The sequence below is a fragment of the Acipenser ruthenus genome, chromosome 22 (genome assembly GCF_902713425.1).
Source record: "Acipenser ruthenus chromosome 22, fAciRut3.2 maternal haplotype, whole genome shotgun sequence".
Lineage (NCBI taxonomy): Eukaryota > Metazoa > Chordata > Actinopteri > Acipenseriformes > Acipenseridae > Acipenser > Acipenser ruthenus.
In genome coordinates this window covers 27,771,826-27,778,190 of record NC_081210.1, presented here as the reverse complement: position 1 = coordinate 27,778,190, position 6,365 = coordinate 27,771,826, and positions in this window count along the sequence as shown.

Below are 6,365 nucleotides of genomic sequence, written 5' to 3'. Positions count from 1 at the left end.
ACAACATTATACCAAACTTATATCATAAAAGGTTTAATCTTTTCCAGGTAAAGTTAATTTACCCAATTCTTCTGTACCATTTTAAAAAAATCCCATAATGAGGTTATTTTACAGTGCATACACTTAAATCATTTCTACAGGTAATCTATCACTGTTCAAAAACAGGTAAGGTAAGTACAGGTGTTTCACTGTATTGTGTGAAGGTCCTATCTACAGGACAACACTATTTGCCACACCTGCTCCTATCGCTACCATCCAAGGATATGCCTCTTTTTAAAATTGCTCACATTGCCTGCATTTTCAATGACTGAAACAATCTTTCAAATACTGTACGCCACCTTTATACAGGTGTGTGGTTTCATGGATTCACCCACTTTACTGCAAATTTTATACCAGATGTGGCATTCTAAATCTATGCTATCTACTACACAAATTTATTTTGACCAATTTAATTTGTCAAGTGGGTTCAAGAGACTTCTATTTTACTAGCATTTAAAATCATATCTACTGTATATGTATGTACTTATAATTTATTCAATTGTATCAAATTTGACACTTATTATATCTTTCTTTCATAAGTGTTGTACAAAATAAAATACAAACTGACGGTGTATCGGCTCATACTTCAACAAGCGCCTCAGGTATTTCTGTTTTTTTATGCTGTATTCTTGAATCTCCAGTATAGTATGTAATATGTTTTAAGCAAATATAAAAACACCAGTATTGCAGAATTTAGCTATACAGTGCAAACACAATAACTTTGAATTAAAACAAATACTCGGTGTGTGTCTCTCTAGATATTTAGTGTTTTACACAAAAAGGTACTAAAATATGATTTGCATTACTTGAATTACAATTGACCAATTCATTTCAGGAAAGTACATATTGAAAATACTTTCATCTGGAGAGAGAACTCCAAAGTCCCGAATATGTCCTGAACCTTCCACACCATTTAAAAAGCCAATTCTAAGACGGGTAAAAGGGATACTTCAACAGTGTTTTGATTGATATCACACTTTTTGTGTTTCATTTCTCTCCTTAGGATGCTGAACTTTTGCTTCAATTGAAGACCTTGCTGTTAAATCATGTTTAGTATTGGGGTGATTAAAAAAATATTAGATTTTTGTCATTGTAAGTCAACTATAATGTGTGTTCCAGTGGTCGACTCGGCACAATGAATCAAAAACTTGATTTAAATTTAACTTTGTTCTGCCAAAGAGTTTGAACCTAATAGTCTTATGTAGTATACAATGTTTCTACATTTAAAGTAAGACCTATTTTGTGGCCCAATGAGCCACAAGGCATATCATTAGATCTGTAAGATATAGAACATGTGTATTATATCTGATGTCCATGAATTTGGAGAACATTAATAAATGAACAGTATTTAATGCAATGCATTCTTCACATCACAGCCAGTGTGAATAGTTCATATCTAAACTACATGTTTTTTTGTTTTCATGACACGGTGTGTTGCACTACACTTGTCTCAGAGTCCAGTGTGAATAGGCCTTTACTTAAAGGCCAAATATACCATTGGTATATTTTGTCGAATTTTGTGACCAATTTTGTGAATCCGAAAATGTGCAGCCATACTAAAGTGGGGGACTATCAGTCTCGAGAGATTTTTAATAACTGTTTCAATGCTTTTATATAAAAATAAATCGCAGTTCTGCTAAAACCGCCAAAAAATTGACAACCCGTTTAGCGTCACTGGAAACCCCGCCTAATTCCTCTCTCCGTCTCCCTCTTTCAAATTTCCAAGCCTGCTATTGGATCATCCTGTCGGCACCTGACGCTAATTGGAAGGGGTCGCTTGATAAGTATAAAAAAAATAATAATCTATATCAATGTGACGGTTAAGTTCTTGTTTTATAACTATGAGCGTTGATGGAACATCGTGTGTGCTTGGGTGAGTTAAGCAGGTAGGTTTTATTAGGTTCCAATGAAACGCGCATATTTACAGTAGCAAATAGAATACTACTAACTCGGTCCCCGAGTACCATTTGCAGATCCAGTAATGAATAATAAAGCAAGCACTAGTATCTGACGGCATTGTTTTAAAAAATAAATAAACATTTATTAAACCCTATGGAAAGTAGAAATGTGCCGCCTTTAGTCAGCGGGTAATCATCATGTCCGCTTTGTGGTGGTGTACCATGTGCAGTATAATAATGTAATTGCGTACATGCCAACAGTCCCTATATCGTGTTGGAAGTCACAATTTCCTTACAAATGTCCTGGGTCCCGATGCACAGGAAGAAAGTCCCGATATTTACCCATAGAAAAAAATACATTTATTCTGCACAGTAGTTCGTGAAAACCACACGCTGTGCTCTTCGTGCGGCTGATACATCTGCTGATCACTAACTTAAACAAAGGTAAGAACGCTTCATTATGTCTCTTTTTACTGTCCATGATGGTCGTGTGGGGATACTATATGATGATATGTGATCAGCGTCCCGCTGAAGTTTCCAAATGTTGGCAAGTATGTCATTGCATATTGTAAGTACAGTATAATATAATTATTACTGTAGGTTTGTGTTGCAATCCGTAAATTTGCTGTTTTTGTTTTGATTCGCTTGAAATCCCATTTCAGATGTTTTTTTTTAATACTGAATCTAGTTACATTGCAGTATAAACTGTGTGCATGTTGTTGAAAATGTAATGTTTGAAACGCATGTGATTTAGTGTGTTTTTTTTTTCTGGTCCAGCATTGTAATGTAGTGGAAGTTTTATAAAACCTTCAATTATTTATCTGTCAGGGTTAAGCTGTGACTGGAGGGGTCGGATAAACGAGTGTTGACTAGCTCAGACAACGCTGTATACAGTTGGCACTCAGATATACGACGCTCAGATACGCCAGTCGCGTTTTACTGGCCTTGTATTAAGAAATAAATCCATTAACATTATTTATATATAATCAGTGCCAAATCAGCCTGTATGCAGTTACACAGCGCTTCGTCAGTTTCACTTGACAAAAATGAGAACGAGACAAGCTACGGTAATTAAAACCTGTAATCATTAAGAGTTTTAGATACGGTGATGCATTTTTAAAAAAAAAATCTGTGTTCTTTAGTTGCTTTTGTGCATTTTCATTTCAAAGTGAACAGTGACATTAGGCCCTTATCGAGCACTATGGTCTGCAATTTTGAATACTGACTTTGGATACTGGTCTTTTGCTAAATTGCATTACATTTTACACAGTTCTGTGTTCGGGTTGGAACAGGCCAAAATTAAGTAATCCGATATGCGTCACACACGTTTAACTGTCTAAAGTCAACGTTTTATGGGGTCGGATATGAGTGCTGACTATAGTAGTACCAACTTGGTGGATTCTTATGCGGGTGATTATTTAAGGGAGCAGTTTGTTAATAGCATAATACTAGTGCACAGATGATTATTTGTGCAATTCACATATTTGTAAAGCATACTTACTGTATTTCTATTTAACCCAGGTAAAAACAACTTCATTTGTGAAGTGCCGGAAAGTGGTTAGTTTTGCAGTCCCCCTTGAGACTCCTATTCTACCAACCTGTGAATCGACAGCTGTCAAAGAAAACATGGAAAGCGCTACGAAATCTCCCAGAAAAATTGCTCCTTCTAGTGCTCCAAAGACATCGGCGGAAGACGGCCAAAGAATCCTTCACAGTGATAGAAGGGAGACACGTAAGAGGCCCTCAAAATCAAAAGGCACAACTCCAAAGTCCGAGGGAGTATCTAGGATCCCCCAAACTGTTGGAAAGGATACCCCTTCTCTGGGTAGCAAAGCAACGATTTGCCCCAAGAAAACAACTAGTAAAGATACACCTGCTGGCAGATCCAAGAGGATGAAGAAAGAGCCTGGTGCACCCCAAACTGATGGGAAGAAAGCTACTTCTGTGAGCAGTGAAACCAGCATTCACCCAAAGAGAACAACTGCAAGAATTCCTCCTGTTGGCCGACACCCCCTGATAACACAGTTTTACCATCCTAATAAGATGGATGTAAATTGTAATGTAAAGTAAACCTTTTTTTTCATTTAAATTGCATCATTAAAATACTTTCATTGTTCGTATTCTAAATTAACTGCCCTGACTAATGGATAAATGTGTATCTCATTTAATTCCCAATACTCGGGTATACCCTATGAGAAGCAGGAGGATGGGAAATGGGTGGCCACTATGCCTCAATTCTACATGAAGGTATGGAATTATCATCTTCATTTATCACACTTTAATTGTTCTTGTGGTTGATGTTATATTTTACAAACTGTAAAATTGTTAACGGTTACTCCATCACTAGTGTGAATTTCTATTCTGGATTTTAAAATAAACACAGCAGGGGGCAGTATTCTCAACTAATAATGTCAATCTGAAATTGATAAAGCTGTACAGAGAAAGGCAGATCAATGTGTTTGAATAGCATTTATTCTGTTAGAGAAGTGTTGCATGAACTGAGCCAACTTTTCTTTGTATGTTACATATGTAAATTCATTATTATAATCTATTATTGTTTTAATATACATTTAAAAAAAAAACTTGCATGGGAGTTTTTTTCCTCGTATTATTATGATGATCTTTATTAGTGTTTTATAGTTTTGTGATTAGAATTGGGATTGGAATCCTATTGCTGAATCACCATTCCCGATTCTCTTCATTATAATGCAAAAGACTCATTTGACTTGCACACTAGATACATTGATTAACAGTAAATATTTCAGTGCTGATTTGAAATAGTTACTACAGCATAAACTTTAGAAGTTTGAGTTTACCAGGGGGCAGATATGTATTCATTGGAAACATAATGAACATTAAAAAAAAGAATGCTGTAGTGCTAACATAACTGAAAATCTACATTTCTATCCCTAAGGTGCCTTTTTTTGAGGAAGCTGTTCAAGTCTGCTTTCTTACAACACACTATTCAGACCTTCTGGCGGCACAAAGTGAAGCCTGCACACTCGCAGTGGACCCCCGAGAATGTAATTTGTGACTTGGCTCCAGGTGGACAGCTATAAATCCCCAAGTCGTGCTATCATTTGTGTACATGCCTTGTACACAATGTTAGGTGTTAAAGGATAGTACTGTGTTCTTGGATTATGGTCCTATCAACACCGTCATTGCCTTTATATAGATGTTTTGAAGTTCGACATGCAGTGTCCGTATGCTCTTGTAGAAGTTAAACATGTAGCTTAACTTCATTATCAGGGACCAAGATGTCTTTTTGTTTTTGAAGACTGTGGGTATGCATGCCTATTTTTTTGGCACAGTAATGGTTATCCATTAGTTACTTTGGGTGAAATAAATAGTTTTCCAGAGAAGACAGGCTGTTGTATTTGCACTGCTACCCGGTTGGGGGGAAAATGCATCATGCAGTATTGAACTTGTTGTTTTGTTGCCTTCACCAGAATTGTTTAAAGTGAAAATATATGACTTCAAAAAAGTTATAAAATGTCATCTTGAACAGAATTTGTCTGAATTCATCACTGCCTCTTTTGACTTGGGTGTTGCAGCAACAGATGTTTCCCCTTGGCCAAACACTAGTCAGTGTTTAGAAGTTCAGTTAAATAAATGGTTGTTCTATATTTGTCACGATTGTGTTCAGTCTTGGTTAAGGGAACTCCATTCATCTGAGAACATGCGGTCAGTATGTGCTATAGATAGGTGATGGGCATTTGTCCAGCTTCTTTGTGTAAATGGAGAAAAACTAAATAAGATACAAAATATATTTATTTGTAACAGTTTTTTTTTTTAAATATATATATATTTTTTGTCAGATTGTATTTACATGTATCGTACAATCTACTGGAATTTCAACATAATAAATATATGCATCTATATGCCAAGATTCATGTTTCCCAGAGCATTTTTAAACACAAATGTGCTGTGTCCCATACAGTGGAATGATATTTAACATATATAGGAAGGTTGTTAACTCAAAAGCCCAAGTTGAAAATATTAAATTGTAAAATGTTATCAGTGGGTTAAAAAAAAAAAGCCATAAAGGTTTCCATTTTAGTTTTGCCTTCCTCTACATATGGCATTCACCCCGTTACCACCAAGTGCACAGTGGTCAGAAAGGAAGCGACTGTCTAGCAAAAACTACGTAAAGTTGTCTTCCTTGGATAAGACAATATTAGCAACGAGATAAATATCAATGCATTTGTTTTTGCAAAACAATTAATCGGATATGGGTTTGCTTTTGAAACATAAGTATGCCGTATTTATTTTGTATGAATGTGGGTTCAATTGGGGTGAAAATACTGCTATGAGAACATTGATCCGCCCACGTTGCCAGATTTCACTTCGGAAAGTTACATCGGCGAGATTCTGTTGCCGAACACTCGGTATGCATATCCCTTACAGGTAAAATAAGTTTCTGTACAA